Source organism: Pteropus alecto, unplaced genomic scaffold (genome assembly GCF_000325575.1).
Source record: "Pteropus alecto unplaced genomic scaffold, ASM32557v1 scaffold71, whole genome shotgun sequence".
Lineage (NCBI taxonomy): Eukaryota > Metazoa > Chordata > Mammalia > Chiroptera > Pteropodidae > Pteropus > Pteropus alecto.
In genome coordinates, this window is record NW_006433024.1 from 14,888,393 (window position 1) to 14,900,513 (window position 12,121).

Sequence of the window (12,121 nt, forward strand, 5' to 3'; positions counted from 1 at the left end):
ATTCAATAATTTTTTTTGTATGAATTGGAATGTAAGTTGCTGCTGGAGTCAACATATTCTATGAATAGAAACTGATTTATAATAGTGTAACAGCATTGATTGGTACCTGACTAGAAATACCACATCAAACAATTTCTCAACTGTGGTAGGTACAATTCTAAGATGACCTTGAGCCACACCATTGTATATTCTCTCCAACCTCTGAATATGAGTGAGACCTATGACTTGCTTCTAACCAATAGAAAATGACAAAGGTGTTGCAATAGTCACTCTTTTCATTGGGATACATTGTATAGCAAAGACATAGGGAGGATACGATGTTTTATAAGATCTGACTTAGGACATTGTAGCATTGGCTCTGAAGAACTAAGCTTCCATGTTGTTGTGAGAGTGCCATGTGGCAAGGAACTGCAAGTGGCCCCTAGGAACTAAGCATCTGGCCCAGCGGACAGCCACCAAGAAAGCCAGGACTTCGGTCCTAAGTTATAAGGAATTGAATTCTGTCAGTAATTACGTAAGTTTAGAAAAGAACCCGGAGTTCTGCCTAGAGCCCGGCCAATATCTTGATTTCAGTCTTTTGAAACCTTGAGCTGAGGACCCAGTGAAGCTAAATCCAGAATTCTCTTCCCAGAAACTGAGATAAATATATGTTGCTTTAAGCTAAAATAATTGTAGTGATTTGTTACATAAAATAGGATATTTTTTTCTACTTATTTCCTGGAATTATAGAGTCTACATTTCAATCACTGATAAAAGTATTGTCACTCAATAATTCAGCAGAACCTAAAGAGAAATTTTTCTGGGGGAAAGAAGATCCCCAAATTAAGTGGACATGTGTACCTCCAGTAGATGCTGCACAAAGAATGTAGAATTAACATCCATCCGGTCATTAAGCTCAGGGTATGTTACCAAAGTAGAATATAACTGTATTTTTCCAGAAATCTTAAAATTATAAAAATAAAATCACCCTTAAATTAAATATATACACTGGTATTTACTGAGAAATTGTGCATCATACAAATATTAGCTTAAGGAATTTATTCTATTATTGGCAAAAGTATGAAAAAAAATATGGGATATAACCAGGTGTATTATTGTATTTGTGTGTATATCTTGATGTGTGTCTCTGTATGGGTCCGTGTGTATTTGTGTAAGTGTCTGCATGTATTTTTATGACAATAGCTATATGTGTTTTTATGTAAACATATATCTATATGTATCTGGGCCTGTGTATTCCTCTGCGTATCTCTGTGTGTCTGTGTGTATACCTTTATGTTTGTTTGTGTCTGCATATGTGTGTTGTGGGAATCTATATGTGTATCTACATGGGGGGCAGGGTGTCTATATATATATATATGTGTGTCTGTGTGTTTAAGGGGACCTGGAGAAGACAGATAAAGAACAAAGCGTTTTAAAGATCTTTATAAATATCAATAGAGAATAGAGAGGAAAAACAAGCAAATGAATGAAAACCACTGACTATGGACTCTGCAATCTAATGTTAGCTCTAATTCTATAATACATTAGCTCTGTGACTTTGGTAACCTGCTTCAGTCCTGAGCCTTGTTTTTCCTTTGTAAACAATGAATAAGAATTAAAGCCATCCCACTGCTGAAGGGATCATAAAATGGAAAACTAGTTGTCTTTAATAAAGCTAAACAGAGTCATGCCCTATGACCCAACAATTCCAGTCTTAGGTATCTACCACCAATACGAATGTGTACATGTGTTTCCCAAAGGCTCACAGAATGTTTATAGCATCACTATTCAGTTCTTATAGGCCAAACCTAAGACCACTGACAACGAATGGATAAGCTAGTGTATACATCCAAAGGCATACTATATGGAAATGAGAATGAGTAATCTATAGTCTCACAATGATAGGAATGAATCTCACAAATATAAAGTGACCAAAAAAGCTAGATATAAAAGAGTATCATATGATTTATATAAAGTACACAAACAATGTAAATGTAACCTAACTTGCCACAATTAATCTATATCCTTAGAAGTCAGGGTAGTGATCATTCTTGATGTGGGCATTTGTCAGCTTCCTATTGTGGGAGCTGGTTACGTAAGTGTGTTCAATTTGTGAAGTGTCATGGACATGTATGCTTCAGATATGTGTACTTTTATTCTTAGAACAGTAATACAAAATTTTTTAAAAAGATCTTTCATTATGTCAGACAGCTGTGATGATCAAACAGGATAATACGTATGAACATGATTTGAATATGTAGCAACATTGCAACCCTAAAACAAAATAGTTTTCAAACTGGGTAATGATCACTAGTTGGTCATGAAATCAATTTATGGATCATGACCTGCATTAAATAAAATATAAGAAAATAGAACAGAAAATAGCAGAGTGTATTATACACTGGAAATTGTTTTGTTATATTATATATTTGTTTGTTTATGACTGGGTTGAGCTGTAAATGTACTTTTATTATGGGTCACAGTCAAAAGGGTCAGTTATTGCTATAACGTATCTATGACATAAGGTCACATAGCAGCATCCTAGGCTCACTGAATGCCTCCTATATATCCTATCTCTGCATTATGACCCCTTGGACCAGAGACCACTAATTCCACATGAATCAAGTGAAGAGGCATTCCACCAGGGGAACCCCAGAGTATAATTAAACTACTCCCACTATACATCCATCAATAATACCAACCACTGACCTAATCATCCTTGGCCATTTGCCAGAGGACCTAGAGCTTTTCACCCAGTATACGGCCTAAAACTCTGCAAATTGCTCCCCTAGCAGGAAAAACTGCTGTACATAGGCTCTGTTTCAACCATTTTTCTCCATAACATTGTAGCAGATGTAGCGAGTGATAGCACTGTGCATTAGTAAAGACACCGAATGGAAAATATTGCTCATTTGCATATTCCCAAAATAATAGGATGAAGATAATAATTAATAGTTATTTTTATACCCCCTTGATTTAATTAATTCCAGCTAGGATGTTTGTAAACATGTGATGCTATGTTTGGATAAATGTGTCAACGTGAAAATTAGTCACGAATACAAGGCACCAAGGAAAACTTTTTAAAAGGCACCAGGAGAAGGCGGGCCAGGAGAATTCTCCATTTTCTAGTTTTGGACATGTTTACTCATAGAGATTACTAGTGGTGATATTCTATGACAAAAAGGGCTCTGGAAAGGTGGCAGGAAAGCAGTACAGGCAAAATAAAGGCGTGAACAACAAGACAGGGTGAAGTTTAATACTGGAGCCCTGATCAAATTCAGATTAATTCAGGGTAGAAAAGGGCAGTTTCTGGAGGTGGGGACCATTTCACTTCGAGCCCACTTACCCATAATATGCTTTTCCAAGGAAAGGAGATTTGAAATTAGGAAACAAATCAGAGAACATGATTGGAGAGAAAGCTTGTTTCGCTAGGGGGCAGGGGTTATTCGAAGGCTCTTAGCAAAATCAAATGGGGACTAAGCGGTGTTTGAAGAGTTAGTTAGAGGGACAATAAGATGAGAGTTCATCAAAAGACTACAAGTGGGGGGAAAGCCATTTAGATTAGATTCATGTGATAAAGAGGGGAGAGAAAAAGTTTTCCGGGTAGAGATGTAGAGTGGCCGAAGAAGCAGACATGGATTGGGGGTGACTAAAGTGTTTTGCTCCAGTTTGGATTCAAATCTTCTGATGCTTCAAGTCAATAAACCCAGTTCACATCTGTGTGGATTGGTTATATTGAGTACCAGGTAAGGACCCTGGAAATCTCCACAGTATGTATGGACCTTCCTTCACATTAATCAAAGCTGGAAGCACAAAGGACAAGGTTCCACGCCTTTCACTCAGTCAAACCCTACTGCTCTGTGAAGAGTCAGATGCGGAAGAGAAACCTCTATCAGAGTTAACGATCACAATCTGCTTTGCTAATTAATGGCACTGATTCATGTGGTGTAAAACAGAACTTAAAAGGCTTCACACCAGCTGAGAAGTCGGGGCTGAAAGAGAAATGGAACACGGAATCCTTTACATAACTCAGAATGAAGAAGAAGCTTTAATATTCTGTTAATTCTAACTCTTAAATCTATAATTTCTGAGCAGGGCAGGTAAGCAAAATCAAATCAGTACTGCCATGACACAGTGGTTCCATTTTAATTAAAAGCCACCACCTTCACTTTGCCTCACGTGGGGCATAACTGGAATCATCCAGTTATGGGTCTCATATTTACTTCAGTTTTTCCCTTTTAATACTTGCATGAACAATTCTAACCCTTGACTTTTATAAAAAAACTTTGCCGTAAAACATTTTAATCCATCATAGCTACAAAGACTAATGTGTATGCACTGCCACGAACTTATGTACATTTACATCTGTTTGTATGTGTGAAAATAAGGTCTTAAGAATAAATAATATTGAGACTTATTATTCTGGGATATAGAAAACTCTAGGCAGGACCCTGGTAGATTGAAAGAGTTTATGGAGCCTGTTAACTAGCTCATTTGTCAGTCACTTGGAAGACAGTTCTTTCCATATTATTTTAAAACTCCGCCTAGAGGATCGATTATTATAACATACGAGAGTTTTGATGTATAAATATTTGGGAGGTGGTCAAACCAAGGGTCCTTATGACCGATTAAATTTGGTTTTAACTCCTACCTCTAAACCTTCCCACCTCCCCCAGAGACTTAGCCATTTCCCCCCAGATCATCAGCAATGCCGAGGCAGCAGAAGACAGTAGCATGGGTCTGATTAATGGTCACAAGGCGCAGACCTTTGGCAGGCTAAACATAACATCTTGACCTAAGTTATGTTTCAGATCCTGAGCCCTAAGATGGAACAACCCCCTGGCTACTTTCTAATAAGCCTAGATGAAGGAATGTGGGAAAAGACCTCAGACCTGTCCTCAATATCTGAAGAAATGATTCATTATCCTTACCTCACCTCGGATCAATCAGCTCCTAGCACAGTCTCGAAGCCCTAAACCACAGCGTCTCATGACTTTGCCCTATCTAATCTGTAGTCCATATGCATCAGGGAGGCAGGTCTTTAGCATTAGCTCCCATTCTCTGGATGAGCCAATTCAATATTAAACCATTTTTCTTTCTACACTGCAAACTCTTGCTTGTGCATTTCTTTGGGCCATTGCATGCAAGCAGGCAAACTCGAGGAAAAACATTGGGGTCCCTATAACAGTGGGGAGAGTCAACAACCCTAAGGTATGAGGATTGTCTGAGATAAATTATTTAATTATTTAGCAAGTTGTCATCATAGATGTGTACACATTTTGTATTTTAGTAGGTGTATAAATGTATGTGTATATACGTGCAACGTAAGATTGATTTGATAAGTGCTCAGTGTGCTATGTTTATAGTTGGGGAAAACAAGCACATGTTTGTTAGCTGAGATTCTGTTTATCTTTCACCTATGAAGAGTTATAATGTTATTTACTATGAATCTTTTCCTATAATTCTCTTGACCAACTAGTTTCCCACTTAAAAAAAAAAGACAAAATGCAACACCACTGGTAAAATTCACATTTTATACCATTCCCTTACAGGCACTAATTATACATAAAGGCAGGTCATTTTGTTTCAAGAAAACCCTCAACTAGCGTTGATTACTGCTGTATTATTAGAGTCTTAATTTGGGAACTTTCTAATTGTCCTTCCCTTTTTCAGACACAAGCTAACGCTAGACACATTTAATTTATTTTGTGTAAAGGATGCACTAGTAACGCTAGCATGGTTTTATAATAAATAAATATAATAAATGTCATACATGTAATCCATACAATATAAAACGTATGGTGGTCCCAGATAAAGCCTGAATGTCAGGTACCATTAGATACAGAGTTTTATTTTGTCTGTGCGTGATAACAGTGCTGAAACTCTACCCAAAGTGGTGCTATATGTGAGTGGGTTTCTGCTTCGAATATTTGTGTATATCCTCCTGTAACCCAACACACACATGTGAATTGTTAAAAGGAAGTAAAAGCAGTTTACCCAATGAGTCATCACACAATCCCTGCTTTGTTCCAGTGTAGTCATAGCTGCACATTAATTTGGATGCTAACTCTATTCCAGTGGTAAACACAAAAGCAGAGAACCTTGTGCACCCAAGGAGATGCTTTAAAGGGCTCACTTAGTGAAAAACATCTGCAGTGCCTATTTTAAATCAAGGCTTCAAAATTACATCTTCGGTGAAAGTAAGCTACTCATTGCACAGTGAACTAAAGGGACGTAGACCTCGCAGTGAAGCTACATTAAGAGAGGAAGACAAAAGAAAAAAATGGAAATAACCAGAGAGTAAAGGAAAAGGAGAATGAAAGAGAAAGTGACATAGAAAACAGAGGATGTTCCAGAAATATCTCTTGGGTGCAAACAAAAGCTATGTTAATATCTCCAAGGTTAGACAGATGCTATGAGAAATTCAAGGTCTACTGCAAGGACCTTTTGTTACTACGAAATTAAAAAGCTGAGGTGTGAGAAAAGAGACATTCCAACTGGCCACCAAGTGGGAGTTGGGAGTTTACCTGTGAATTTACACTTCTGCCTCTGGAAATGTCAGGCTCACTTTATCTTCCTAAACACATAAGCAAGAAATAAAATGAGAGCATTTTTGTTCACAATGCAATAAGTCTGATCTAAAGAGGATGTCTGTGATGAGAAACATTTCGAGACTATGTGTGAAAGTAAAGCAGACTCCTTGCAGGACTTCTCAGAGCCGTTTACACGCTAACAAACTCTATATTTTTCCAAGGTGAGGGAGGCATATAACATATAGTGAGAAAGTGGACCAAGGTTTCCTTTATCCAGAACATTTATATTTGTATTTGCTCCCCAAAACTTATTTTGGGAAAAGTTAAATTAGACTTTTCAGTTAAGATACCTAACAATACCTTATCCTGAAAACAAACAAACAAACAAACAAACAAATAAATTAAAAGACTATCTGAAATAGCCATTAAAAAAAAATGGAAACATTTATTCTAGGATCACTTTTAGAGATTAGTTTTTATATTGCTTTGTAGAGTTTGGTAATTATTTTAACAGACAATCAAACTTGATCAGAAATTAATTTCTACAGTTACTTTTATCCTTTCTACATATTGATATTATTTACTTAATGAATGAAATAAAATCACTCAGAAGTTTAGCGTTAAACTTGGCTTTAAAAGATTGAGATACCAAAACTTAGAGAAGCAGGCAAAAACATATAAATAGAAATTCTAGTAATAATTAGAATCATCTAGAGACTCCTGGATAGAGTACCATCTTTTTTTTTTTTTTTTTTGCTAGATTTACTAATTAAATGAGACAATGCATTGTGTTTAACTCATTATAAGCACCTTTTAGTAGTAGTTATTTTCATGTGTTATTGATATTTTTATGTCACATATACTACATTCAAGAATGAGACCTTTAGGAGTATGGAAATGGCTTCTTAGAAATAGGAATGGAAACTAAGGGAGACTCTTACTTGGAAAATAGAGACTTTACAGAGGTAATCAATTTAAAATGAGGTCAGTAGAGTGGGCCCTAATATGAAATGACTGGTATCCTTGCAAAAAGGGGAAATCTGGACAGAGAGAGACAGTCACGGAGAAAAGATTGTGTGAAGACGCACAGGGAGGAGAAAGCCATGTGGCTGGAGTGATGCATCTACAAGCCAAGGAACACCGAGGATGGCCATGAAGCAGTAGAGCCAGAAGAGGCAAGAAAGGATTTGTCCTCAGAACAGTCAGAGAGAGCATGGCCCTGCCTACACCCTGGCTTCAGACTTCTAGCCTCCAGAACTATGAGAAAATAAATTTCTGTTATTTTAAGCCATCTAGTTGGTGGTATTTTGTTATGACAGCCGTAGGAAACTAATACATTATGTTGGCATCTTCTTTGCAGCACTTGTCACAATTGCAATCACTTATTTGGCTTATTGTTATTGCCTGTTTTCAACATTAGAGTGCTTACTCCAGGAGGGGCAGGGGTCATGCACATCTGGTTCTGTGTCGTATCGCCTGGTTCTAGGATAGGGTCTGTCAGACTTAATGCCCAACATATATGCAATAAATTAATAAACGGTTGACTTGAAGAGAAACACTGATAAAGCTTTAAAGACAATAAGGAATACCTACAATCATTTATTGGTAGTTGTTATATTGCTTATTTGTTTGCTTTTCTACTCTAAGCATCCTTTAAACTCAGTCCTTCTCAGGAGTACAATCAATTGTGTGACTCTGTCTATACAAGTCTAGAAGTTATTATGGAACCAAAACCTTTGGCCTTTACTTAGTGCCCAGATGATTATACTTATAGAACACCAGCGAGGTTCCATAGGAACAGGAGAAAAGCAAAGGATCCTTTGAAGAGGAATCATGGTAAAAATAGAAAATACTTTCTCCCACTCTCACCATAGATGTGTCATGGTTTGGGTCAATTGTTGATGATGGGAAATTTGATCACAGGTATTTCTAAACCAAGGCACACCGTGGCTACTAACATTGGTGATATACATTACCTCTCTTTCATTTGGGAGACAGTGAGGTCTTATAATTTAAAGTGTAGGTATTGGAGTCAGAGAACCCTAAAATTCAGGCTCCCTTACTTACAAACCGGATGACCTTGTACAAGTGGCATTCCTTTCTAAGCTTCAGTTTTCTCAAATGCTCCCCACCAAAAAAATGAGAAACAACACTACCTATGTGAAAGTGCTGATGGGAAGATTAAAGAGATGATGTTTGCAAGATATTAGCGCACTAAGTGACATAATAAAAATATAATAAATGTTGATTGCATTATTTTAAGAGTTCTCAGGTCACAGAATCTACTGACAACAAGATTGATATCTCGTAATGTGTGAGGAATAGAAACATAAAATCCGTTATACAACTCACACATGAATAAAATATTGCAGGCACACAATGTACACCTATATTTAATGTCTGCTGACCTTGACTACTAACATAAGGTTTGTTGATTTAAATAAAATTAAAGACCAGGAGTCACTTTAACATGTAGAAGCCATATCCTGGGGTTGTTGTTTAATCCTAGAATAACTAATTTATCTTAGAATCCTAAAGAAACAGGTCTTTCTTCTCAAAATTGTCACTAGAGTCTGTTAGAAGGATAAGGATATCTATAATTCATGATAAACCTGAAGGAAGTATTGTTGCAAGCAGTCGTGTGTGTGTGTGTGTGTGTGTGTGTGTGTGTGTGAGAGAGCGAGAGAGAGAGAGAGAGAGAGATTGAGAGAGAGAGAGAGAGAGAGAGATTTTAAATTTTTTTCTACATAAAGCCATCTTTATGAATCAGCCACAGGAAGAGTCCCATGTGTGTTTTTTAAATTTTCTTCCTATGCTATAACCCCAACAGCAGTGTAGTAGCTGACCATCTGACTATACTGTTCACAGAGACAAAGGAAAATGTACAAGAGTCAAAACAATAACCAATGGACTTTTATCACATTATAGTGTATAAAGTATTTTCTAACTCATTAGCTTACTTGATTCTCCCAGAGGACAGGTAAAATAATCATAAGTAATCTTTCCATTTCAAAGTAGAAGGCACTGAAATAAAACACTTCGATTAAAGTCACTGAGCTATTTTTGGATAGGGTTGGTACTAAATTTACAATTTTCAACTTCAAATCTCCTTTCCTTCTATTATAACCTGCTTCAGTGATTTTATAAAAAGTGAGATGGATTGATTGATGATATAGAATATAGTTAGAGAGACTGTATGAACACACCTAGTCCCAACCATTTCCAGGTAAAAGAAATTTTAGCTTAATAGCTTTTGAAGAATTATATCTTGATCACCTTGAGTACTAACACCATAAAGCATTAGTAGTAGTTGCATAAGATTTGATTGTGTTGAAGTACATGATGCTGTTTGCCCACAGTGCAAGGGCCTTAATCTCACCGACTAAATTTACTATTAAATAAAAATTCAGAATGATGTCTAGATACTTTATATGATTTCAAAATTCTTGGCAAACCTAGTAAAAGGAGGTGAATGGTTTCTTTGCTGTCTTAAGTCAACATCCAGGCTTCCCAGGGAACAACGAAAACCAGAGATCTTGTCCTGCTTGTTTCTGGGAAGCCCTCCACTTAATCAAAGTCACAGCTGAATTCTTTGACCCAGACAAAACACTATCCAAACCCAAGCTGACAGGCCACAGAGGGAAGTAAATCAGGATCAGAGCCAGATCTTTCAGGGGATGGAAGAGACCATCTCAACAAGGCAGTCTCGAACTTGAGAAAAACCCTTCCTCTACAGAGTGATGGTGATTTCTTGTCATCTGGATACCCAGATCTGACCCTTTACTATTGCTACAGACATACTAAATGCAAAAGGTTGTGCCTGATGAGCTCCAAGAACCTAGCCAATCCCAAAGCACGATGGCCTCATGCAAAGCTCCCAGAATACAAGGTCTCCTCCCCATAGAGTCACAGTTTACAGCATTTCAGCACTTGATTACATAGTGTCTTCTGCTCTCTGATTGTTTTATGTGTTCCTTCTTGTTTCCTCAACACATCCCTTAGTCATTTAATTCACTTTTAACTCCCCAAAACCCTCACCCTGTCACCATTATAAGCATAAATTCAGTTGCCCTGAGCTAGATTGCAGGGCATAAAGGTGATGAATCAAGAGGCTTTGTCTTTCAGAAGCTCTCAGAGTACTATGAAGACCCTCACATGCACAGCTCACATGGATATGGTACAAGAGCTATGATGCCAGCAGGAAAAATACACTGTCTGGGGAGTTTGAGAAAGAATAAGATTACAGTATAATAATACACATGATGTTCTCTGGTGGAAAAGAAGGGTGGGGTGAGGCAAAGGTATTTCAGGTAAGAAGAGTATGACCAAATTAGCCTAGTTTTAAAGTATAGATTTGGCATGTTTTTGGAATGTCGAGTGGTGCAGTAAAACTGCACGTGAATAATGACCATATTAAACTGAATGGTATTACGTAGCACAGGAAACTGGATACTTTTGGACTGTCTTCCCTGTTACAACATAAGCTCACTGAGTGTACATGTGATGGTGTCTAATCTTGATTCCTCTACTTTTAAAAATATATTTTTTAAAATAACATATACTTTATTATTTAATATGTCTTCCACTTTCGATCTTTTTCCTGCTATCATCTGTTCTCAACAAAACGATAATACCTACTTAAAAAGATAAGTCAAATCAGGAACCTCTCTGATTAAAACTCATCACGGCTGCCCATATCACTTACGGTAGAAACCACAGTCCTTCCAAGGACCCAAAAGCTTTTATACCGTCATCGTGTCTTATCTTCCTTATTTTTAATTCCAACGTTCTCCCTCTACTATTTCCCTTCCACTCACACAGGACTCTTTGGTACTCCATTAATGAACCAGGCATGTTCCTGCCCATTCTCTCTGCTTAGAGCCATCTTCTCCAAAATCTATGGAGCTCACTTCTTCACCTCTTTTTGGTCTTTGCTTAAGTATCACTTAGGTCCTCCCTAAGCAACTTGTTCAAATTTCGTACTTTATCTTTACCACAATTCTCCTTTACCCAGTTCCACTTTTTCTTTTCGTATAGCACTTATCTCACTCAACCATACTCTATAATTTATTTTCCCTTCTGTGTATTATCTACTTCCATTTTCCCTCACTTAACAAGAACAGAGATCTTTGTATTCCCTCCCTCCCCCGACTGATGTACCCTAAGTATTCATGTCTAGAATTGAGCCTGGTACATAGTAGATGTTTTATTGATGGTTGTTGAACTGTATCAAATGCTTGATATTTGAATAAGAATGCCAATTTGGGCAAATATAAAACATTAGAAGGCATATATGACTTGCCAAGCTTGCAAGATGGTTATTAGAAATCAATGCTATGAAAAATGTTGCAATCTTCAAAAGAGCATAAGGTTCTATATACTGATAACTCAGTATTTTACTACTGACATCACAAACAGCATAAGTCAAATAGGACATAAAGTCATCTTATTGCCATTTGAAGCCTGTGTTCCCAAATGGCAGAAAAAAATCCCAGAATAATAAGTGAGTTTCCAAAGAATATGGAATTGCTAATTAATTCATTGGATAAACACATTTGGACAGATAGAGAAGTTGTACCAATTCTGCTCACCTGCTCACCTAAGCTATA